Source organism: Apostichopus japonicus, chromosome 16 (genome assembly GCF_037975245.1).
Source record: "Apostichopus japonicus isolate 1M-3 chromosome 16, ASM3797524v1, whole genome shotgun sequence".
In the NCBI taxonomy this organism is placed as follows: Eukaryota; Metazoa; Echinodermata; class Holothuroidea; order Aspidochirotida; family Stichopodidae; genus Apostichopus; species Apostichopus japonicus.
This window is the reverse complement of record NC_092576.1, coordinates 15,125,789-15,152,879: the sequence shown is the minus strand read 5'-3', so window position 1 is coordinate 15,152,879 and position 27,091 is coordinate 15,125,789. Positions and strand designations below refer to the sequence as shown.

General features: G+C 33.3%; 2 long non-coding RNA genes across 5 annotated transcripts; one reads left to right on the top strand and one right to left on the bottom strand.

Annotated features, from left to right (window-relative positions):
* Positions 1-9,083: 9,083 nt before the first annotated feature.
* LOC139982888 (uncharacterized) lies at positions 9,084-25,342 on the bottom strand. The gene is made up of 3 exons (XR_011798407.1): positions 22,423-25,342; positions 10,364-10,399; positions 9,084-9,442 (listed from the first exon to the last, which is right to left on the bottom strand). It is a non-coding gene; the product is annotated as an uncharacterized lncRNA (long non-coding RNA).
* LOC139982889 (uncharacterized) lies at positions 12,006-22,416 on the top strand. 4 transcript variants are annotated; one of them, XR_011798409.1, is made up of 7 exons: positions 12,006-12,589; positions 14,325-14,447; positions 15,654-15,710; positions 16,143-16,199; positions 18,764-18,920; positions 20,368-20,579; positions 21,361-22,416. It is a non-coding gene; the product is annotated as an uncharacterized lncRNA (long non-coding RNA). The 4 variants fall into 4 exon arrangements; XR_011798410.1 differs by having other exon boundaries at positions 15,651-15,710; XR_011798411.1 differs by lacking the exon at positions 14,325-14,447 and having other exon boundaries at positions 15,651-15,710.
* Positions 25,343-27,091: the final 1,749 nt, after the last annotated feature.

Sequence of the window (27,091 nt, the reverse complement as noted above, 5' to 3'; positions counted from 1 at the left end):
ATTAACAGGACTTGATTCTCCGGTGGTTTCTTTGACAGGAGGATATGCAATGACTTGTATCTACAACCGTTAATAATGATTAAGACTTACCCACTGAATGAAAACGAATAGATAGAAGTAAAGAACAATCGTTATATGATGGGGAAAAACACATTCAAAACACAAGCACAGCGAATTTAAGTGTAAGTATATTATTAGAGTAACAACTAGTTTTACATGAGCTTTCACTTTGTTTTGCTCATCACTTCACTAGCTAATATCATTAACGGATCAATATATGTTGCACAAATTTATTTAAAAATGAGTTCCAGTTTCATTGACATTGCCATTCATATAATCGAAAAACACGTTATTGTATTAAATCGTACGTTACCCAAGTTGTGCTAATTATCATAATTCATTCAAATTGTGTGTACATCAAAAGAAAGAATTAACAGGAATTGTTTACCACATTGGGATGAGACAATTACACGGTTATATAAATGTTAATCATGATCAAGACATTGCGATCCATGTATTCGATAAACATGTTCGTTGTGCGTTACCAATGCTGTGGAAATTGTTACATTTGCTTAAATAATGAAAAATAAACAAGAATTTATATCTTTGGTCCATATCATTAATGTTTAAATCTTAAAGTAACAACTTAATTTCCAAACAATTGTTCTATCTTTATTTAATTTGTTATTCATATAATCGATAAACATTTAATTGTCTTAAATTGTGCGTTACCAATGTTGTGCAAGTTTTAATATTTCATTGACATTGTTGATGATGATAACAAAGAAGTAACAGGAATTGATTTCACTGGTTGCTTCTTTGAAAGGGGAATATGTAATAACATGTATCTGCAATCTTTAATCATGTTAAATACTTACCCTCTGAAAAGAAACGGATAGAAAGAAGGAAAGAACATATCGTCATATAATAGAGAAAAAACAGCAAAGACACAAGCACAGTGACTATAAAATATAAGTTTATGACATTTGAAATCATTATTTATCATTAGCTTTCCAGTGTTTGTGTCTCTAAACCTGACTAACTGATACATTGATGGTTAAATATTAAAGTAACAAATTCATTTCAAAACAACCGTTCTATCTTAATTGAACTTGTCATCATATAATCGATGAACATGTTATTGAATTAAACTATTAAACAATGTTGTTAAATAAAACATTTCCATTAATATTATGTATGAAATAAGGTATTAATATGAATTAATTCTCCTGTTTGATGGTTTCTTTGAACAGGGATTTGATAATCATGAGTATACACAAACATAACTCATGAAAAAGACTCACCGGCTGAAGAAAAAAAAACATAGAAAGAAGAAAAGAACTTATCATCTTTTAATATAGTTAATGGATCCTAGTAAACAGACAAACACAGCGTCTTTAAAATGTACGTTTACTACAGGTTAAACAGTTTTCTGTAGCCTATTCCTTGTTTTTGATCTTCACCTCACTAGCGCATATCATCAATGGTTAAATGTTAAAGCTACAAATTAATAAAAACAATCGTTCTATCTTCATAGACATTGCGATCCATGTATTCGATAAACATGTTCGTTGTGCGTTACCAATGCTGTGGAAATGGTAACATTTCCTTAAATAATGAAAAAAGAAAAAGAATTCATTTCCCTGGTCCATATCATTAATGTTTAAATATTAAAGTAACAGCTTAGTTTCCAAGCAATTGTTCTATCTTTGCTGAACTTGTCATTCATATCATCGATAAACTTGTTATTGTATTAAATCGTGCGTTACCATTGTTGTGCAAATTATAATATTTCATTCAAATTGTGTAAACATGAAAGTAAAGAATTTACAGGAATTGATTGACCTCGTTAGAACAGATAATGACACGGTTCTACAAATATTAATAATGATGAAGACTTACCGGCTGTAACGAAACGAACAGATGGAAAGAAGTAAAAAAAAAAATCATATACTAGAGAAAAACAGTAAAAACACAAGCACAGTGACATTAAAATATCACTTTCTTATAACTGTAACAACTAGTTTTCCGAAAGTTTTCCCTGCTTTGGGTCTTAACCTTATTGCTTACAACATATCGTTGTATATTCATTGAACTCGTCATTCATATACTCGATACACATGTTATTGTCTTAAATCGTGCGTTACCAATGTTGTGCAAATTATTATTTTTCATTGACAATGTTGATGATGAAAATAGAAAATTAACAGGAATTGATTTCTCTGGTGGCTTCTTTTGAAAGGGGAATATGTAATAACATGTATCTGCAATCTTTAATCATGATAAAGACTTACCTCCTGAACGGAAACGGATAGATAGAAGAAAAGAACAAATTGTTATATAATAGAGAAAAAAAGTAAAGACACAAGCACAGTGACTATAAAATATAAGTTTATGACATTTAAAATCATTAGTTATCATTAGCTTTCCAGTGTTTGTGTCTCTAAACCTGACTAACTGATACATTGATGGTAAATATTAAAGTTACAAATTAATAACAACAATCGTTCTATTTCCATAGACATTGCGATCCATGTATTCGATAAACATGTTCGTTGTGCGTTACCAATGCTCTGGAAATTGTTACATTTGCTTAAATAATGAAAAATAAACAAGAATTTATATCCTTGGTCCATATCATTAATGTTTAAATATTAAAGTAACAACTTAATTTCAAAACAATTGTTCTATCTTTATTTAACTTGTTATTCATATAATCGATAAACATTTAATTGTCTTAAATTGTGCGTTACAAATGTTGTGCAAATTTTAACATTTCATTCAAATTGTGTATGAAAATAAAGAATTAACAGGACTTGATTCTCCGGTGGTTTCTTTGACAGGAGGATATGCAATGACTTGTATCTACAACCGTTAATAATGATTAAGACTTACCCACTGAATGAAAACGAATAGATAGAAGTAAAGAACAATCGTTATATGATGGGGAAAAACACATTCAAAACACAAGCACAGCGAATTTAAGTGTAAGTATATTATTAGAGTAACAACTAGTTTTACATGAGCTTTCACTTTGTTTTGCTCATCACTTCACTAGCTAATATCATTAACGGATCAATATATGTTGCACAAATTTATTTAAAAATGAGTTCCAGTTTCATTGACATTGCCATTCATATAATCGAAAAACACGTTATTGTATTAAATCGTACGTTACCAAAGTTGTGCTAATTATCATAATTCATTCAAATTGTGTGTACATCAAAAGAAAGAATTAACAGGAATTGTTTACCACATTGGGATGAGACAATTACACGGTTATATAAATGTTAATCATGATCAAGACATTGCGATCCATGTATTCGATAAACATGTTCGTTGTGCGTTACCAATGCTGTGGAAATTGTTACATTTGCTTAAATAATGAAAAATAAACAAGAATTTATATCTTTGGTCCATATCATTAATGTTTAAATCTTAAAGTAACAACTTAAGTTGAAAACAATTGTTCTATCTTTATATAACTTGTTATTCATATAATCGATAAACATTTAATTGTCTTAAATTGTGCGTTACCAATGTTGTGCAAATTTTAATATTTCATTGACATTGTTGATGATGATAACAAAGAAGTAACACGAATTGATTTCACTGACTGCTTCTTTGTAAGGGGAATATGTAATAACATGTATCTGCAATCTTTAATCATGTTAAATACTTACCGACTGAAAAGAAACGGATAGAAAGAAGGAAAGAACAAATTGTCATATAATAGAGAAAAAACAGCAAAGACACAAGCACAGTGACTATAAAATATAAGTTTATGACATTTAAAATCATTAGTTTTTATTAGCTTTCCAGTGTTTGTGTCTCTAAACCTGGTTAACTGATACATTGATGGTTAAATATTAAAGTTACAAATTAATAACAACAATCGTTTTATCTTCATAGACATTGCGATCCATGTATTCGATAAACATGTTCGTTGTGCGTTACCAATGCTGTGGAAATTGTTACATTTGCTTAAATAATGAAAAATAAACAAGAATTTATATCTTTGGTCCATATCATTAATGTTTAAATCTTAAAGTAACAACTTAATTTGAAAACAATTGTTCTATCTTTATTTAACTTGTTATTCATATAATCGATAAACATTTAATTGTCTTAATTGTGCGTTACCAATGTTGTGCAAATTTTAATATTTCATTGACATTGTTGATGATGATAACAAAGAAGTAACACGAATTGATTTCACTGACTGCTTCTTTGTAAGGGGAATATGTAATAACATGTATCTGCAATCTTTAATCATGTTAAATACTTACCGACTGAAAAGAAACGGATAGAAAGAAGGAAAGAACAAATTGTCATATAATAGAGAAAAAACAGCAAAGACACAAGCACAGTGACTATAAAATATAAGTTTATGACATTTAAAATCATTAGTTTTTATTAGCTTTCCAGTGTTTGTGTCTCTAAACCTGGTTAACTGATACATTGATGGTTAAATATTAAAGTTACAAATTAATAACAACAATCGTTTTATCTTCATAGACATTGCGATCCATGTATTCGATAAACATGTTCGTTGTGCGTTACCAATGCTGTGGAAATTGTTACATTTGCTTAAATAATGAAAAATAAACAAGAATTTATATCTTTGGTCCATATCATTAATGTTTAAATCTTAAAGTAACAACTTAATTTGAAAACAATTGTTCTATCTTTATTTAACTTGTTATTCATATAATCGATAAACATTTAATTGTCTTAATTGTGCGTTACCAATGTTGTGCAAATTTTAATATTTCATTGACATTGTTGATGATGATAACAAAGAAGTAACAGGAATTGATTTCACTGGTTGCTTCTTTGAAAGGGGAATATGTAATAACATGTATCTGCAATCTTTAATCATGTTAAATACTTACCCCCTGAAAAGAAACGGATAGAAAGAAGGAAAGAACAAATTGTCATATAATAGAGAAAAAACAGCAAAGACACAAGCACAGTGACTATAAAATATAAGTTTATGACATTTAAAATCATTAGTTTTTATTAGCTTTCCAGTGTTTGTGTCTCTAAACCTGGCTAACTGATACATTGATGGTTAAATATTAAAGTTACAAATTAATAACAACAATCGTTTTATCTTCATAGACATTGCGATCCATGTATTCGATAAACATGTTCGTTGTGCGTTACCAATGCTGTGGAAATTGTTACATTTGCTTAAATAATGAAAAATAAACAAGAATTTATATCTTTGGTCCATATCATTAATGTTTAAATCTTAAAGTAACAACTTAATTTGAAAACAATTGTTGTATCTTTATTTAACTTGTTATTCATATAATCGATAAACATTTAATTGTCTTTAATTGTGCGTTACCAATGTTGTGCAAATTTTAATATTTCATTGACATTGTTGATGATGATAACAAAGAAGTAACACGAATTGATTTCACTGGTTGCTTCTTTGAAAGGGGAATATGTAATAACATGTATCTGCAATCTTTAATCATGTTAAATACTTACCCCCTGAAAAGAAACGGATAGAAAGAAGGAAAGAACAAATCGTCATATAATAGAGAAAAAACAGCAAAGACACAAGCACAGTGACTATAAAATATAAGTTTATGACATTTGAAATAATTAGTTATCATTTGCTTTCCACTGTTTGTGTCTCTAAATCTGACTAACTGATACATTGATGGTTAAATATTAAAGTAACAAATTCATTTCAAAACAACCGTTCTATCTTAATTGAACTTGTCATCATATAATCGATGAACATGTTATTGAATTAAACTATTAAACAATGTTGTTAAATAAAACATTTCCATTAATATTATGTATGAAATAAGGAATTAATATGAATTAATTCTCCTGTTTGATGGTTTCTTTGAACAGGGATTTGATAATCATGAGTATACACAAACGTAACTCATGAAAAACACTCACCGGCTGAAAAAAAACATAGAAAGAAGAAAAGAACTTATCATCTTTTAATATAGTTAGTGAATCCTAGTAAACAGACAAACACAGCGTCTTTAAAATGTACGTTTACTACAGGTTAAACAGTTTTCTGTAGCCTATTCCTTGTTTTTGATCTTCACCTCACTGGCGCATATCGTCAATGGTTAAATGTTAAAGCTACAAATTAATAACAACAATCGTTCTATCTTCATAGACATTGCGATCCATGTATTCGATAAACATGTTCGTTGTGCGTTACCAATGCTGTGGAAATTGTTACATTTGCTTAAATAATGAAAAATAAACAAGAATTTATATCTTTGGTCCATATCATTAATGTTTAAATCTTAAAGTAACAACTTAATTTCAAAACAATTGTTCTATCTTTATTTAACTTGTTATTCATATAATCGATAAACATTTAATTGTCTTAAATTGTGTGTTACCAATGTTGTGCAAGTTTTAATATGTCATTGACATTGTTGATGATGATAACAAAGAAGTGACAGGAATTGATTTCACTGGTTGCTTCTTTGAAAGGGGAATATGTAATAACATGTATCTGCAATCTTTAATCATGATAAATACTTACCTCCTGAAAAGAAACGGATAGATAGAAGGAAAGAACAAATTGTCATATAATAGAGAAAAAACAGCAAAGACACAAGCACAGTGACTATAAAATATAAGTTTATGACATTTAAAATCATTAGTTATCATTAGCTTTCCACTGTTTGTGTCTCTAAACCTGGCTAACTGATACATTGATGGTTAAATATTAAAGTTACAAATTAATAACAACAATCGTTCTATCTTAATAGACATTGCGATCCATGTATTCGATAAACATGTTCGTTGTGCGTTACCAATGCTGTGGAAATTGTTACATTTCCTTAAATAATGAAAAATAAACAAGAATTTATATCTTTGGTCCATATCATTAATGTTTAAATCTTAAAGTAACAACTTAATTTCAAAACAATTGTTCTATCTTTATTTAACTTGTTATTCATATAATCGATAAACATTTAATTGTCTTAAATTGTGCGTTACCAATGTTGTGCAAATTTTAATATTTCATTGACATTGTTGATGATGATAACAAAGAAGTAACAGGAATTGATTTCACTGGTTGCTTCTTTGAAAGGGGAATATGTAATAACATGTATCTGCAATCTTTAATCATGTTAAATACTTACCCCCTGAAAAGAAACGGATAGAAAGAAGGAAAGAACAAATCGTCATATAATAGAGAAAAAACAGCAAAGACACAAGCACAGTGACTATAAAATATAAGTTTATGACATTTGAAATCATTAGTTATCATTAGCTTTCCACTGTTTGTGTCTCTAAACCTGGCTAACTGATACATTGATGGTTAAATATTAAAGTTACAAATTAATAACAACAATCGTTCTATCTTCATAGACATTGCGATCCATGTATTCGATAAACATGTTCGTTGTGCGTTACCAATGCTGTGGAAATTGTTACATTTCCTTAAATAATGAAAAATAAACAAGAATTTATATCTTTGGTCCATATCATTAATGTTTAAATCTTAAAGTAACAACTTAATTTGAAAACAATTGTTCTATCTTTATTTAACTTGTTATTCATATAATCGATAAACATTTAATTGTCTTAAATTGTGCGTTACCAATGTTGTGCAAATTTTAATATTTCATTGACATTGTTGATGATGATAACAAAGAAGTAACACGAATTGATTTCACTGGTTGCTTCTTTGAAAGGGGAATATGTAATAACATGTATCTGCAATCTTTAATCATGTTAAATACTTACCCCCTGAAAAGAAACGGATAGAAAGAAGGAAAGAACAAATCGTCATATAATAGAGAAAAAACAGCAAAGACACAAGCACAGTGACTATAAAATATAAGTTTATGACATTTCAAATCATTAGTTATCATTAGCTTTCCACTGTTTGTGTCTCTAAACCTGGCTAACTGATACATTGATGGTTAAATATTAAAGTTACAAATTAATAACAACAATAGTTCTATCTTCATAGACATTGCGATCCATGTATTCGATAAACATGTTCGTTGTGCGTTACCAATGCTGTGGAAATTGTTACATTTCCTTAAATAATGAAAAATAAACAAGAATTTATATCTTTGGTCCATATCATTAATGTTTAAATCTTAAAGTAACAACTTAATTTCAAAACAATTGTTCTATCTTTATTTAACTTGTTTTTCATATAATTGATAAACATTTAATTGTCTTAAATTGTGCGTTACCAATGTTGTGCAAATTTTAATATTTCATTGACATTGTTGATGATGATAACAAAGAAGTAACACGAATTGATTTCACTGGTTGCTTCTTTGAAAGGGGAATATGTAATAACATGTATCTGCAATCTTTAATCATGATAAAGACTTACATCCTGAAAAGAAACGGATAGAAAGAAGGAAAGAACAAATTGTCATATAATAGAGAAAAAAAGCAAAGACACAAGCACAGTGACTATAAAATATAAGTTTATGACATTTCAAATCATTATTCATCATTAGCTTTCACTGTTTGTGTCTCTAAACCTGGCTAACTGATACATTGATGGTTAAATATTAAAGTTACAAATTCATTTCAAAACAACCGTTCTATCTTCATTGAACTTGAAGATTACCAATGCTGTGGAAATTGTTACATTTCCTTAAATAATGAAATATAAACATGAGAATAAACAGCAAAGACACAAGCACAGTGACTATAAAATGTGAATCTGTGCCATGTGAAATCATTAGTTTTCATTAGCTTTCCTCTGTTTGTGGCTCTACACTTGACTAACTGATATCATTGATGGTTAAACATTTTTTTTTAATTATTTATTTGTTCCATCACATAGTATAACAAGATGAATAAGACAATATAACTGCAAATAAGTAAAAAATGTGAAAGGAAGTAAACTAAGAAACTTTTTTTGGCTTAATCGAATAGAGTACTCCCATCGAAGAAAATAGATAACCTTAATACCTATCAAAGTATTACCATCCGCCCCACACACACCCAAAACATAGATAACCTTAATATATGACCTATAACACTACCCCCCCCCCCCCCTCCCACCACCACTTTATTAGAGTTACAAATAGAACAACTAGCTTTTCCGAAGGTTTTGGCTCTCAACATAAGCTTTCCGTATGCTGCAATATCGACATGACACAGCCGAAGGGGTAGGCTTCGTTAGTTCTGCTAACCAAGTTAGCTGCCACATGTGATGTTTCCTAGCAACACATAGTTATAATGTAGGAACGGTGTGGCGGAAGTGGCACTAGGACTGGGACTTGTGGGGCCCGGACGACTATATACTTGTCTCGGACTGGGTCTGCTTTGGAACCCCATACAAACTTTGACTCGTATGAACTGACTCGACTTCAGCCCTGACTAATTAGAGTATCACAGGACTTGGTGAACATATATTTTACTTCGAACATTAAGCAGGAAATTGATTCAACTCACACTTCTCGAACTGTAGGGATGAAGAATAAGAAAGAAAAGGGTTAATACACTTCACTTCGAATAAGATACAGGTACTGGGCTCAACCCAGGCCCTTCTCCAGGTTCCTCACTAATACATCCTGTTCTGGAGAAACTAGTAATGTTTAATGAAAATATTTAAGCTTACTATTTTTACGTAAATTTCAGTATGTATTTACTATTGTGTACGTGAAGTTCTCTACGGTGATGATCCTTAGAGTAGTTTACGCTCTAATCAAATTAAGCCTTTTCTACCAATCCAAGGGCACGTGGGCTAACCTGTTAGTTAGTTACATTTTATGTTAGTTAGGGGCATTTTTCTAACCATTACCGCAAAATATATTCTTATTTCCCTTGTTTGGAATATTTTATGTCTAATCAGACACATCTATTGAAGAGTGACTAATATCAAAGAAGGAATTTATTGAATATCACCTAGAGCAAGCACCAATTTTTTTAAGAGATTTCTTTGCGACCCTCTACATGAGATATATCTTCAATATATCTTCAACGAAGATAAGAGAGAACATTCCAGAATTGCTTTGTACTCTCTCGTTTTCTTTTTCTTGTGTTCAGGACAACTAAGAACCAAAGATGTAAGATGCATTTCTTTTTTCTTTTTCTATTCATTGCCAAACCACTATGTTAATATTTACCGGGAGAATTCCTCCTTTGCACGCGCCTGAGATGACTACACTGTGCTGAAAAGTGCACTATGCTCCCACATGGTTTCCACAATTGGATTGTATTGGACGTGACACAAAATGACTAAACCTACAACATAAGACACGTTACTTGAACTATGTATGTATTGGATTTACTTAATAGTTTATCAGACCTATATCGCCATGTAAATTGATCTAAACCTTGAAAATACACCTCATCATACATTGTGTATGGCGTCGACCCTTACCTGCTTCCACCCATCTTGGTTTGTAGCAGTGTATAACTGAGAAAAAAAATAGAAATTGTAGCGACAATGTGTAATCATGAACGACGTAATGCATTTAGTATGCAGTACATTATTGTTGATAAATGTTCATCAATGTCAATATACAAACCATTTGCAAGCGTTTGACATATTGTTTGTTGTCTACTAATGGTTTCGTTGTCTTTTTTGCTCTTACATGAGGCTTAAACACAATGCTAACTGAACTTCCCTAAATATTTTAATAATTTAAAATGCATGTTAAGATTGGCATAAATTATATATGGGCAAACTCATCTTGCAACACGGCGATGTAAGCCTAAATGGTTAACGAACGCCGCAAAAGAAGATTCATCGTGCATGTAGGAGTGCTTTTACATCTCTTTCACATAATGTTCTTTAATCATTCCCGGTGCAGAACTACCGCATCTATTACTCATCATTGACATATGTTTTCCTTTGATTTTGGTGATGTAGCTGTATCTTGCTATATAATTCAGTACAATGAACTATACTTTCCAATTGCTAGGAAACACCAGTTGGGTGAGGGATTTGATTGTTCATTTAAAAAAAAAAAAAACTGAAAGTTTTTACAATGGCTTCTATCCATAATCAGCAAATGAAATGTCAGAAATGTTGTGTGATGTACATTGTGATGAATAGGCCTTAACGTTATGATGTGTACACAGTCACGTTATGCCGGGTACAAACGATTTTCGAACTTAGAGTATAATGCCGCCAGGAAGCAAATTTCGATAATTTATTTTGTTTGCATTTGTACCCGGAAAATAAGACAATGCTTACAAATTTGTTACGGGCTTTCTCAAAATGTTTTCGGCTTTGTTGAGATGGTCGCAAACTACTCATTAAACCCTGATGAGAAACCCTGTTGAGAACGCTAACTAAATAAAAGCTATATTTTGCACCATGAAAATTGAAGGTTGACAAAGTATCTATCTTCCCCTCAGCAACTTTTTTCGAGTGAAAAGCTGTATCAAAACTCATGGAAGAGAATAACAGCAAACGATGTGGCATGTATATTATTCCTACAGAAATATAAATGGTGACACGAATTTTATTTTCTTCTTCAGTTTTTTTGTGTTAACGAACATAATAATATCCCACTGACGGTAGTGTATGGCATAATGATAAACCAAACCAACTCGGTATTGGTGGGAAGTTGTCTTGTAAAAATGAAACAACAATGAAAACTAGGTTGCATTTTCCTGCAGGGAAGAATCTAGGTCCATTCCCCTCGCTACCATTTTAAATAGCATTCACTGCTGAGTTGCCGTTATTCAACATTACACCAAACAATATATATATATATATATATATATATATATATGTATATATATATATATATATATATATATATATATATATATACGCATGATGAAATGTTCCACGTGTTGGATAGTAATAATAGTAGAAAAGATAAGGACAACATGTAATGCCTTTAAATCCAACATTACGTTGGATTTAATGGCATTACATGTTGTCCCTATCTTTTCTCATATATATTCATATATATATATATATATATATATATATATATATATAGTTATAGTTATATATATATATATAGTTATAGTTATATATATATATATAGTTATAGTTATATATATATATATAGTTATGAATGCGGGCATATGTTTACATTCGTGCATGGTAGCTGGGGCCTATGTGTACCTTGGGCATCTGTTTACCAACTTCTTGGTAAACATAAGTCTGAGGCATTACCAATTCAAATATCGTGCGTTGTGTAAACAAATTTCTCTTCGTATGTAGCCAACATGATGGTATTCATCAGAAATTAACTTAGAATTGTTTGTATGTTCTTGCTATAAAGAGCATATTCAGTGCAAATCTGAGCCTCACTCAACAGTGTATATAACGTTATTTTCGCATACGGTGTAGGTAGGATATATGTTAACCTCAACTTTTCGCGCAATATACGGGAAAACTAGGATATATATATCAGCGACATCCAGAATTTGTATTAAAGACACATGATTGCTATTCTTGGTGAAATTTGGAATATTCTGGATGTAAAATAACGAAAATTGGCAATTTTAGACCATCGCAGTACGAGACTTGTAACGACATGGCGCCATCAACTGTTTAGACACAGCACAGAGGTATACACTGTTCGTACGTACGCGAAGTAGGCTACGACTGTTGTACACATCCTGTATATCATCCAGCAACGTATCTCATTTTAGCTGTAATTTTATCGGTGAAAGACTACCGATAAGGTGCTCACTTGAAACCAAGGCTTACGCATTGCCTGAATATCCAATATACTTTATGTGAAACTTGTCGCCACTAACAGCAGTATTATTGGATGGAAATTGTGCATATTAGCCGGTTGTATGGCAAACTGTACCTTAGGCAAGCCTAAGCTAGGTACTATAGGGTAGGAGGTATCGAGTGTGCCGAGCCGAACAAGTACCTATCTTATTCATTAGGCTATGTTTATATTGGAAGGTCATGAGTAGGGGGCTTTGGGGCTTCCTTGCTGTTCTAAAGAATTGTAGCCTAAATTTACGTGTTACTACTACTAGTATCATGGTGGGATAATTGACGCACTTAAGCCTATAGGATTTGATCAACGATGTACTGTATATCAAGGAAAAATCCAAATCACTCAACTGTATGTGTTTTTCATATGTGTAGTTCCTCAGAAATGTAATGATTTCTAAATATTTAGGGTTCTGTGCTTATGCACTGTACAATTGAGCAGAATTTGACCTCAAAATGTCTGCCGTGTCAAGTTCTTTCATACCCCTAAATTGACACATTCGTTGATAAGCTAACTGTAGTGTAGTGAGGCCTTAGTATACATCAATTGACTTTGTATGCAGTTTGCTATGCTCTGAGCCTCTAAGCTCAGACAGGTCAGGTCCCAGAGATAAGTGGTATCATATTGAGGTAATGTTGGTTATTTTTAGGGTGTAAGTTTCCAAATGACCAAGAAACGTGCAAAACTGGGTGGAGGGTGTTAAAAGCTTAAGAAAAACCACAATTTGGTCAGCAAATAGCTGAAATGGATTCAAGCTGATGAAATATGTAATTCTGCAAAATGTTTAGGTGGCCTGCTGTATCGTTGCTAGTAATATTTGAAGGTGTGTCAATTACGAGGGTACGTCAATCATGAAGACTTTACTATACTACAGTTAGTTACTACTGCACGTGTAATGTATTGAATGGTGATACCTAGTACTAGGTACTGCAGTACTGGTAGTCCTACAACTTACAAACTACGTGTAGGCTAATCAATCGCAAATTCAACTAATTCAATGCATCCTCACTAAGAAAGTAAGTATCACATTTATCATGCTGGCAAATCAAAGCAGCTGTCACCACTGCCATTACCACTCAACAATTTGAACAATGAAGTACTACCGTGATATTGGGCCATTTTCTTTGAATAAAGGACCCAAGGAGTTCTCAATCATCATATTTTTCTGATGAAATGCAATTGGTTTTTGATTTGTTAGTGCAATGTGAATTGTGTAATTTCAATTGAACAATGCTTTGATAGGGAAATGTTGGAAGGTTTGGCTGTCAATAAATTTGAGCTTAGGCTGGACAATTGTTTAATCAAAATATTCATGACTTATGGAAGTGGATTGACTTCATTTTAGTCCATATAAGATTGTATATTCAATCAAAAGGGAACATAATGAGAATGCTCATGCTTCAAGCTACCTTTCGGAGATGAAGCCCACCAGCCTGTTATGCTTGACTAGTCTAGAATTTTTTACTCATTTATGGCCAGACACAATTGTTCAAATAGTGCAGATTAGAGAAGGGTGTCTTTGAACTCAGTCACATCTATGTATAATACTCATAGAGTAACATAACATATCCTAGGCCTATACTGTTACTTTAGTCTTAGAAGAGTTGTGACCATCCATCTTACACCTATTTTGTATTTCAGATCTGTAGATGAAGTTATGTCCAAGATTAAGAAAAACTAGCCATTTGCAGGCAGCTATTAACTACTGCAAAGAGAAAACAGATCACACTTCATTGACATCTTTTTGGATAGATGACAAAATAGGTACAGTACATTGTTAAATTTTGTATATTTTCCAGTTAAACTTAGTACAAAGCATTTTGTCAGAGTTTATATGTAACTTAAAGTGTGCTTGCTGTATTCCAAGTTCCAACATTCAACATGCCAACTCTACAAGAGATAATGCTCAAGCCAAGCTAGACATGATCTGAACCTCTCAGAATCAATCAGTTTAACAACATTTATTTTTTCATCGTCTTTGCAAACTGAACTGTACAAGAAGAACACATACTAGTGAAAAACATAAGAAGAATGATGTATATATATTTCCAGGCTAATTTGAAGTCAGAGCTTTTTTTTAAACTTCTACAGTCTACAGCTAGAATGTTATCTCATAATCTTTTAAAGTGATAGCATGCTTAATATGGGGCCAGTAAGTACAGATCTTTAAGATACAATTAGTTGATTTGTTGCAGTTTCTGTGATCATGGGAGATGTATACGTCTCACATCTCAATTGCTACACATACCAATTTTCTTGCAAAATGTTAAGATTTTGTGTCATGTTATTATACAGAAAAGGTCTTGATCCGGCTGCAATAGTCTCTTTAAAGCTTTGATATGAGATTGATATAAACTAGTGTTTGCACTTGTAACCCAAGTACCCGCCCAACTGATTGCTACCTGGTTCCGAACATACTACCCGGTTCCGACGTAAAATGTAAAGTTATATTTTTGTACAAAATGTATAAGTTTGTACAGGAAACCTATTGCCGCATTGTGTTTAATGTTTGCCACAATGCCCCCGAAAAATAAATTACAGTTACTGTAGAAATGTTGATACGACTCGAATCCATAGTCGCCATAGTCACAAGCTGCTACTGTATTTCATCAGTAAACACGTCTGATTCTTCTAGAATTGATGTATGTTACGCCTAATGTTCAGTTGTAACATAAGAACAGGCCTCGGAATATGGCCAATATTTTTGCTCAAAGTAATGATGCACAAGTAAGTGCAAACTTCCCAAGTTAAAAAGCAACATTGGAGTAGTTTTTAGTTGTTATGATTTTTTTATGTTATGTTCTGTCTAGTAATGTTCTACAGTAATTCTAGAGAAGTTACCACAGTACCGTTAGGTACCCGAACCTCCCCCCCTTCTCCTTCATATCTCTACTTACATGAATTCTTTAAAGTGCATTGAATTTCATTTATATTAAAATCAATTGAGGAGTATTTGTTTCTCTTTAGCAGCCAGAGAATGAGGAAGAAGCTACAGACAGTGATGTCAGAGATAACTCTGTAGTACCCGTAAGTTTTTGTTGCACTTGTTTTCCATTCTGTTGTTTCGGACAAATTTGTTTATAAGTCAGGTAAGTTGCAGACATTTATGGATATGATTGCACCTGTGCACTAGCTCTTTTTACCACACAGAAAAGTGATACTCTGATAAGCCCTTTCTCTGGAGAGTTAAGACTTTGTATTTCTGTGGAGGTGTGAGTGTGTGAGGGGGAGGGGGTAGCATGGGATTGGCTGGTAATCAGTTTGTTCATTGCTGAGTGCCTGAATTTCTTGCTGTCAAAAGTTCTTGCAGTCAAAAGTTGGCTGACTGCTAGTTTAAGTACACTGGTTTGAAACCACAAATCTATTTCATATAAAATACACTTATATTTAGTGTTGCCCTTTATTTAAAATACTCTTTCATTATACTTCATTCAAATCTACAAATGAAATTTCTTCCAGGCAGCGACCAATGACAGTTCCAGCCTGGAAAACATGTCCTTTTGTGGCCTTTTGAAGGTAATCCTTCTGCTTTGTTGATCATCTAAGAAAGATTCATCAATAGAAATTAAGGCTGTGTAAAACAGAGCAATATAAATCATGCTCATCTAATCAATACTGTAGTTCATTTAACAGCCTTTACTGTACATTAACTTTGACAAAGGCTTGCTTTTTTTTACAGTATTGATTGATTGTTTACTTGGTTAATTAGTTGGTTATGTTTGATTATATAAATATCTATTTTTATTGCAACCCCATTAAAAGAAAACATTTAATAAAATGGATAAATCTAGGACTATGTCAATGTGTTAAAACTATAAGATATCTCTTTGCAATTGCAATGCAAGAAAGCAAATTGCAAAAGCATGTGTCAATTGAGCAATAGGATCTATGGTACCTGACCCTAACCTGCTAGGATCACCTTAAATAAACTTAATGTTGACATTGTAATAATGTGTCAGAACTCATTCATGCTTGCTTCATATGTTATTCCATACAGATAGCAATTATCCCCTACTCATAACTTAAAGTTAAACCATGATGAAATGTTGAAAGGAATAATATATCCTAAAGTATTCACTAGAAAGCGGACAAGTCAATACCAAATAAATTGGAAAAAGGCAAAAAGAGTACTGCATAGAATCCAATATTAAAGCACTATAGTGAGGTTGATCTGTATACATCTTATTGCCATTTATGCATTTGGGATTTTTAGTGGGTAAACTTCATGTTCATTGTGTATCTGTAAATGTTTGTTCATTCATTCAATAACTTTAAGAAATTGTGTATGCCCAGTTAGAATACTCACTCTAAAACCACATTGAGAGTTGCCTCCTCTGTTGATTGCCTAATTTTGTTACTGCAGGCAATACTGCATGTGCAGAGGTTAACATTGACCCCTTTTGACCCTGTTTGTAATGGGGAGAAACATTGGGGCTGTGAAAAATTATCCCTTGGCTTCTGTTTTGCAACAAATGGCAAGGGGATGGGGAATTTCTTGTCCTGTATTGCTCTGTACGTACATTAAGGTCAAAAATAGCAGTGCTAGACATTTCACTATTAATATAGCATACAAGCTTAAATTTTACTGAAAGCGCAAACATTTTTCTTCCTTCATAAGATCGTCGGAATTTTCCGGTAACGAAACTAATAATGAAGTATTTTGTAAGCAACAAATGTAAATACGTTGAAAGTGATACTCTGTTATTACCGGATGGATGGATTGGTAATCAGATATACTCAGGAAACGATGTGTACTTCCCCTGTTGTTCTTTCAAGTTACAGGCTGCATAGCACATAATGGCGTATTACTCGAGCTCATGTACGGTACTACACTATTAAGTAAATAAGAGGCAGCACTGAACATGTCATATTATGCGACGTGGCTCGTTCTTACACAAAGTTGTCACGGCCATAATAAAATAAAAGAAAATAACCATATTTATGTTTTCCTTGTCATGTGACAATGTTTTAAGAATAGGTAAGTTACAACTGGAAGCCGGAGAATAATAGGACAACATTGAAGAATATTGTCTACGATACAAGAAATGTCAATTTGATGAAGATATTTTGTATGATTTACAGCAATCTGTTGCAACTATGAGGTAAAATGTTAATGACATAACAGAGGACGGTACGAAAATGAGCATAACTTTAAGAGCAATTGGGTCGAGTGCATACAAGGTTATGATACATTTAGTGGCACCGAATAAACCAGGAGAAAATAAATTTGCCAAACTGGTTGAGCTAATGACAAATCATTACGATCCTCCACCATCTGAAATAGAGTAAAGGTTTAAATTCAACAACCTTGATAGAAGGTTTACCGAGACAGTAGCAATGTTCATGTTGGATTGACATGCATTAGCTGACACCTGTAACTTTGGTCAACCACTATATGACACATAACTAGTTCGTACAATTAACGATAGTCAAATGCAAACAAGATGGCTATCGGAATCCAAATTAACATTAACAAGAGCTCTAAAGTTAGCGATTGGAGCAGAATTAGCTTCTAATTATGTCGAAGATAGTCAAAAATTAGCATATGCTACTGTGACAACAACTGACCAATCGTACACAAAGTATAAGCAAAGCCAAATCATGTCAAATCTAAATGGGGAAAGAGAGTAGGCCTAAAGCACAGCATTATCGTTGTGGTAAAAGAAATCGTACTGAATCGTATTGCTCAAAGATAAACAATCATATCGCGGTAGTGTGAAAGGTCAAAAGCGTATATGTTCAGTCAGAGTTCAAAAGTGAAACATAAAAATGATAAAAGTCCAAAATCGTTCTAACCACACTGAAAAAATAAACTAGTCAATATTGCTACGGACTAACGTTAAATTAGTCTGTAACGTTAGTCAATGCACACGGACTAGCAAAAATCTTCGTTTCATCGCTGCTTCTTAGTTAGTTTACACTGACTAAGGAAAATATAATCGCAGCTTAGTCGGTGGCGACGGACTAAGGTATTTTAACCCATGGACTAAGAACGAAACGGACACCCGATTTACGCCATAATCGTAGCTTAGTCGGTGTCGACGGACTAATGTATTTTAACTCAATTCGATTCACTTCAGTTTGGAAACCGAGAGGCAACGGCAGCTTGCTGGGCTTGGCATAGTTTCATACGATCACTCTAAGCAACTTTCAACCGTAAATTACCCAAGAAGGTCTTTAGAAGAATGGAGGTATTAACTGCATCATCGGCCTACCTGTTATTCCTTTAACTTGAAGGTAAAATTAAAGTTAATTGTTAGGCCACTGGCACTAGTGCTGTATTATGGTTAGTGTAACGCTACCGTTGTCACGTTGGCGTTTCGCAATATATAAGTGCAATGACAGTGAGTAGCCTATAGGCTTCTACTGGGTACTGCAGTGCATTCTCAACACTAAAGTGTGCATTCTAAACACCAATTAACAATGTGTTATGCGTGTATTGGGCTAGATTGAACAGTGGCACATAATCTTCTAATTTATTCCCCAACAAATGCTGGAACTATAAGGCTCAATAGTTTATTTGAAGTCTACACTCATTTGGTAAAGATTTCCTGTAATTTCCCATGTGAATCTAAATGGGTAGGCTTTGTGATATTGAATAAGCAAGGCTAGACCTTCAAACGTACAGTCACAGTAGTCTGAACAAATTGGCTAGTCAACGGTATTATATGTTGCGAGCAGTCAGGATGCACGCTTCAGTTCTATTTAACCTTTTCATTTATCATTTTTTAGTATTTAATTTCCGGTCACGCCTAGGAAACAATTGCGACATTCCTTCACGGTCGACTTGCTTACTGTAAGAAGTATTAACCGTTTTTTTCTCAGGAAAGCTTGATAGTCTGAAGTTATTATAACATGTGCTTTTAGTATACTGCCAAAAGAGTAAGTTGTTGTATTTGTATTGATATTTTATGTAGAAGTAACGGAAAATTTAGTATGTTTAGTTTGGTCTAATTGCACGTTTTTTTTTCTGTCCAATGTAGTGCAGGGTTCACTTGCGCGAATTCAAATTATTCTGTTTATGTATATGTATATGCATCGATTCTTAGATTATGATGTTTTTTGACATTTATTTGTAATTCAAGCATATCTGTTTAGTAGCAAAATTTAAAGGTTAAGATTAATTAGTTTTCTCTTTTTGATCCTAGATTGAATGAAACTCATTGGCGTAAATAATAGATCAGATGATACAGTTTAACGCAGTTGCTAACACTCTGGGTATTCTCTAGTCTTCGCCGGTCCATTATATACTTTAGTACTACTAGTAAGACTAAATCAAAACGACCGAAGACAAACTTAGTGTAACAAAGTACTGATTCTCCTCTAGCCTAGGTCTGAACAGGCTTGTTATGTGAGCAAGCAAAATAACAACTAAAAACGATTAGGCCTATAAATAAGTTGGCTCAGTGCATTTCTGTTTCTAAAATTTTATATTTTTAAAGATCATAAAAACAAACAAAGATTTAGCCCATGTTTTATTATCTCTGTATTCTGGGCATTTGATTCTGGTTGCAATGGTGATGACACTCTCGTTCAAATTTTCAGCTTTATACAGTCTGCTTCAAACTTTGGGATTGTTTTTTGAGACTATAGTGGAAGCAAATCTCACATAACTTTGTGGTGACAACTTTACTTTTTATTTTTTTCAAATGATGAATACTTTGCTGTTTCTTTTTTCCGGCAGGAATTGAAAAGCCAAATATCTAAGTCAAGGGTGAGCTTTCCTGTGATGTACGACACCAGTGTGGAGGCAACAACAGAAGAGGAGAACTGTGTTATATATGGCTGAAAGACATGTTTTAAGATGATATATTGGTGCCCTTCGCAGAACAAAAGAGTTTATCCAAGAGTCCAAAAAGCAAAGGAACAAGTACCATAGAGAAAAAAGATGGAAGAGTGAGTTTAACTATTGTGCCCAACTGTTTAATGATATTTAAGATACTTTTCATAACCTGTTTAAAAAAAAACAGTCTAGTATATCATTTACGTGCAAGCTTCATAAGTTTGGTCAAATTTTCACTGATCTGTAGAGCAGGAGTCCAGAGGGTTTGGTTAGGTGGGAAGGTAATCAATTGCCTGGTACATCACAAGTGGTTACCTCATGAGCTGACCTAGGTCAGCCTTGAGGGGTCAATTATAGATCACTGGCAGGGGTACCCCACCACCAATAATTACTGGCGATGGCCATTTGTTGCTCTTGGGGCCATACCTGACACATTGTTCTTACTTTGATGTGGTTACCATGAAAGCTGCTCTAGGTTAGCTATTAGGTGACTTTAAAATTGCTCTCCCAGCCACACCCACCACAGTCGGTTTGCCAGTCGTCAGGTTTCATATACAGGAATGCATTGTGAACATTGTGATGTACAGTACAAGGCAATTGGTTACCTTCCCAGCTAACCAAACCCTCTGGGATCCCGGTCTATTGGGATCATTATTAACATGATTAACATAATTATTAAGCTTTGAGAAATAACTTGGTGTTATGCTGTGCAAAGCTAATATTAATTTGGTAAAGCTGCTATTCCTGGCTTATAATTTGAGGGACCTAGATTTAAATGTATACCTCCCAATATGTTATAAAATTTTAATGTAAATGTATGTTTATGATAATGTGAGTTATCATGTGCTATATCTGTATCTGTGCTTACACGTATATCATATTTTCTGTTCACAGGTCAATAATGGTGCAGATTTTGGCTTCCTGAAGACAAGTGGGAGGCCATTTGTAGTTAAGAGAAACACTCTTTGTTCGTGAAGACTTAACTGGTGTCGATTTGGGGTACCACTTTAAAACGAAAGTCATGAGGAACCCTTGCCCAAGATTCAACTTTGCATTATTGTGCAGTGCTATACTTTTGCGATTCATGTTTGATCCATTAACTTGTCTTAACTTTGTTGGAAAAAAAAATCAGATTTTCAGATTTTATTTACAGTGATTTCTTCTCTATCTGTCGAAAGTCAGCCTTTTGTAGACATCAGAAGTTTTATCAGAAATAAATACTGCCAACGTACACATTATTTGTGTTTCTTCTGCTCTCTTTTCTTTCAGTGATGCTAGTCAGTGAAACTAGTCGGGTTTAATTCTTTCAGTGATTCTAGTCAGTGCAACTAGTCAGTCGATACCGACTAAGAAAGGTTAGTCGGGAGAGGCACCATCCTGACTAATGTAAAACCTGCTATAAACTAGTCGGTGGCTCATATAAATTAGTCGGTAAAGACCGACTAATGTCACCAACTAATGTAACTGACTAATATACATTTACCGACTAAGAAATTGTTGATCGACTAAGCTGACGGACTAAGATGACCAACTAAGAAATCCAACTGACTAAGGAATAAATTAGTCGGTATAGCAACTGACTAAGGCTATGTTAGTCGGGGGAGGCACCAGATGGACTAACGTTATGTTAGTCGGTGAACCAATTTAAGTTTTCAGTGCACAGACTGTTAAGCATGCCAAGAACGACAAAAGTGAAAGTGATGACTCACCGCGGGAAGAATGTTTACAATAAATCATAATGATGGAATGAAGCTACATTACAACAGTAAGTACGTTTGCTTTGAACTATATAGGGCGTCATTCACCGTAGTTGGAGAGGCATTGTATCAGGAGTACTTTCCACATTATGTACTAGTGCAGCTAAAATAAGAGTATGTACATACACTGGAGAAAGACTTACAGATATTGGTTTAATGCAATCTGAAGAAAAGAGCGATAAAGGTATCGTGAACTTACCAAATTACTTTGTCATGTGAGGCAGGACCGCCGATATAAGCATATGACTTCACAGCGGAACCGTTGTTAGCTGTAAGTTGTCAGGTCGTGATTAATTAACGAGTTTAAAACTAGATTGGGTGACCATATTTCAGAGTGTATACAAGGTTAGTGATATGAATAGTCCAAAGTCGCTTAAAGAGATACTGAGTAGACATGAGCCAATATTCAAAGAAAAACAGGATCATTGAATGGAACCAAACGAACATTCATATTGATAAAACAATACCGCCAAAGTACTGTCGAACTAGGACCGTAGTCTATGCTGTTAGACAGAAGTTTGAAGATAAAATAATGCGATTAGAGAAAGCTGAACTCATCGAACCGGTACCACATGCTGAGTGGGAAGCGCCTATAGTTCAAGTATTGAAGCCAGACGAACCAATACTCATCTAAGGAGATTACAAGCTAACAGTTAATTAGGCAGCTGAGATTGGCAACTATCCTATTCCAAAGGCGGAAGACATATTCGCAACATTCATGCGTGGAAAGAAATTTTCGAATATTGATCTTAGCCAGGCGCATCAACAGGTACTGCTAGATGACAATATAATGCAATGGGTATTAGTAAACACACAAAAAGGGCTATACCGATATAACAGATTACATGTTGGATTATCATCCGCTCCAGGGATTTGTATATTACAAGTACTATGTACTTGAATGATATATGGAGCACAGGTATACATATTATATGGACACAATGAACATATTACTGACACAATCAGGGTCTGCGGGATTACTCCCTGAAAAGAGACAAATGTATTTTTAAGTCAGAGTCTGTTATTTATCTGGGCTATAAGATTGATGTAAATGGGTAACATCCTACAAGTGATAATATGCGAGTTGTTGAGCAAGAGTGATACTGACATAAAATATTATCTTGAGGTATTTACTTATCATTCTCACCTGATATAATAGAAACATTGCCCCCTCCCCCCATCTACAGGTTATTGAACAAATGGTGTATCTTTCAAGTGGTTACAGAGAGAACGTAGAGCATTCCAATAATGTAAAGAAATTTCTAACTTAAAAAAAAGGTTGGCATACTTTGGTTCTAACTGAGAATAAGTGTTAGCATATGATGCTTCACAGGACGGTAATGTAGTTGTCCTATCACAACAAATGCCAATGGTTCTGAGCGACTCACCGGTTGTTGACAGAACATTGTCAATAGTTGATCAAAATTACTCTGGGGTAGAAATAAAAAGGACTAGCATTTATTTTTGAAGTAAAACGTTTTCTTGCATATATCTTAAAATATAACTAAAAATTAAAAAGCTTAAGCATGTGTGCGTGGTACATCAATATAACCCCGGTCAAATATTGTTCTGTTACGTGTGAGTCAGTCCTCTCTAATTGTGAGGTAAATAAAAAAGTTGATGTTATTGTCAATCAGCATATTAAAAGGACAAAGAAATTGACCCAACAACGACTCCAGCTAAATGAGCATACATTGGAATTATTGGAGTGTTATCTTCAACATACAGAATACCATGTTTGCACATTATTCATTTGCTGGAGCAAATCCGCTTTGTAAAACAGCTCCACCCTAAAACCTATGATTTTTTTTCTAGATTTATTCAGAATGGCTGAATGAGCAAAGTGCCATTTAGTGAAAGCAGTGGTACTAAAGTTATAATTAAAAATATACGTCCTGTGAATTACTGTTTGAAAAACACGTTTGTTAACTGAAGACATACGCGCAAAAACCCAAAAATAGACACACACTTAACAACCGACCAGCCAATCTTTGTGACTACGCACAATACACTAGATCCAACCATTTTACGTTTGCTGATACCACCAATCTTGAAATATATCTTAATATTATCATGTGCAGTTTATGATTTATTTTTGATCGTTTTGGTAATGCTCTCGTTGTTTTCGCGATCACCCAGAAAAGAAAATTACGGATTTTTGCAGCTATTTAGTCAGTTTGGTCTTTTCTGATTTGGGAACTTGCTGCCTTGTGTTACCTCTACTGGCGGTCGCGTTTGCTTTATAAGAGACTGTGATTTCAATTTCATTTTTGTGTCGATTTTTTTTACCAAACGAGTTCAACATTTACTCCTGTTTCGATTCAACATATGTTACTGATTGCTCTTAACAGGTATGTACTTGTGACATAAGGCCGCACCGTATAACATAAACTGTTGAACACACGAAATATAACATTGCAGATTGCATTTATATGGATTTTTAATATACTTCTAAATTTGACAGTCTCCGTTACTTCGTATGGAACAGGACGTTGCTTCGGTAAAGAGTTCTGCTTTTACGAAGAGAATAGCTTCATCGGAAACATGTACACAGTTTCCACATAATTATTAGATTTTGTAGTTGTTTTGTAACAATTCCATTGTTTTATGTCCTGTTTTTACGAACTGTAACAAGCAAAGTGTCAGTAATTCTTGTACAAACAAACCAACTATCATCATCCGCTGGACAAAATAATCAAACGACTGGTAATCACATACAATCATGTAGACAATCTTCCTCCTATGAAATCGAACTAACAAAAGCCAACTTCTTTTTATTTAATACAAATGTTTTGTTTTTGTCTCCTTTGTTTTCCTTTCTTTTCATTAGAGGTACCAAATTAAAGCATGGGGAATTAGTTTTGATATTTTTTACCGTGGCAATGAATTCAGTCACAAACCCCTTGGTTTACTGTGGGTTTAATAAAAACTTCAGACGAGTGTTCAAGCACATGTTGAGACTATAATATACAAAAAGCATAACATTGTATTATTGTAATAACCTTATGATAACTATTAACATAAATGTTTTAAATGTGAACTGTGTCGCAGGAATTGATAGAATGAATAAATGTCAAGTGATAACCATTTGAAGCCATTTACCGGTGTATATCATTAACGCTAATGTCGTGTCGATCTTTTCCAATTAACGAATGTTAAGTTACAAACTAATGAGTGACTACTGAAATTGTATTAGAGGCATAGGAACCGATGTTGAGTTCCAGTATTACATCCTTCCGCCTACTCCCCACCCCAACCCACCCCTTCTTCCCCACCCCATCCCATTCCCTCCCACCTTTACCTTGCTCTAACGAAATGAATTTGATAACAAAGATAGAAAACAAAGTTTAAGTAACTACAGTAATTTCTCTTTCTGACTTGTATATTTGTTGCTTTAAATGTTTCATTAGTTAGTCTGCACAAACAACTAGACAATGCAAAGCTAAAGCTATAGTAATCAAAACATGAGGTAATATGATATAAAAAGTCAAAATGATAAGGAAATGTAACAGTTACAACAATTTTCGAATTAGTATCTTACTTATTTATGAAACACGATGACATTTCTGCTTTATTTAAGTATTAATCATTATACTATCAAGCGACTGATCACAATTACATTCAGTTTTCAGGGGTATAGGAATATAACTCATGACCAGAGCAACCTAAGTCTCATAATTGATTATGGTACGTAATGATCTTGTACTGTTGTCAAGGACATTTTTGGCACGCATACTTTAGTAAACTAAATTGAAATCTTAAGAAGTTACACAATATTGTATTCAAAGCAGCATTTTGCGTTTGGTCGCCGTTTTTCTATTTTTTGACATGTCCATCGAGTTTTTTATATATATATATATATATATATCAATCACAAAACAGCAAACTAAGATATTAGCCAAGTTTTTTCCTGTCAACAACGTTAATTAGCGAGTAATTAAGGATATTTGCAGATAATGAGACAAGTGTTACAGTTCCCCCTAGCATACAGTTCCCCCAAACCCACTAGTTTGAATTCAACCAATCAGAGATGCGGGTTTAGTTATGAGCCGTTGCTAAATATAGATTCAAGACTTTGCGTTGGTACAACCAGGGAGTTGTTATGGAACTCCCTGGTACAACTGCAATATAGACTGTATACAAATCAAGCATAGTGTTGTATAACGTATTGGTCAATGACGTTCGTAGTGTTTAAATATTCATATTTTGGGCGAGGTTTATTGGGATCCCAACGGAAAATATCTTGGAGAAAAACAAAGTTGAAAGTTGCAAATTTTCCAACTTTTATGCCACCATTTGAAGTAAGATTTATATAGATCAGCTAGTAATGTATGTCGTTATGGCATAGTGGAGTCAGTGAGGTTGAGAAAAATATTAGAAAAGGACGCAAAATGCTGCTTTAATCAATCTACCTTCTACATAAGTCTCGTGTAAATACCCCTGTATATTTATTAGAATTAACAGCTGTAAAACTTCCAATATGTTATCATCATCTGCAGATGATCTGAAAATTAAGACGCTTCTGATGATTATCTCATCATTAGATGTGGTAAGTTTGGTATGAAGAAAGTTAAAAACAATGGAAAGATATTTATTTGTATATGTACCTTAAAAAGTTAAGCTTTATCAAAAGTTCAATAATTAAATGAAGTTTAATTTAGATAAGATCGTCAAGCCTTAATGTATTCTGTATAACCGAAAGTATGTTATTGTCATTCAATAAGCAACATCAGTGATTTCGATATCAGTAGTTTGAATAACTATTTTCTTCCCTCAAATAGATCACATGATATTATGAAACCTTCCTTAATAGCAATAATTCTATAGTGGAAAACACTTCGTGTAAAATATTGGACATAGTATATTAC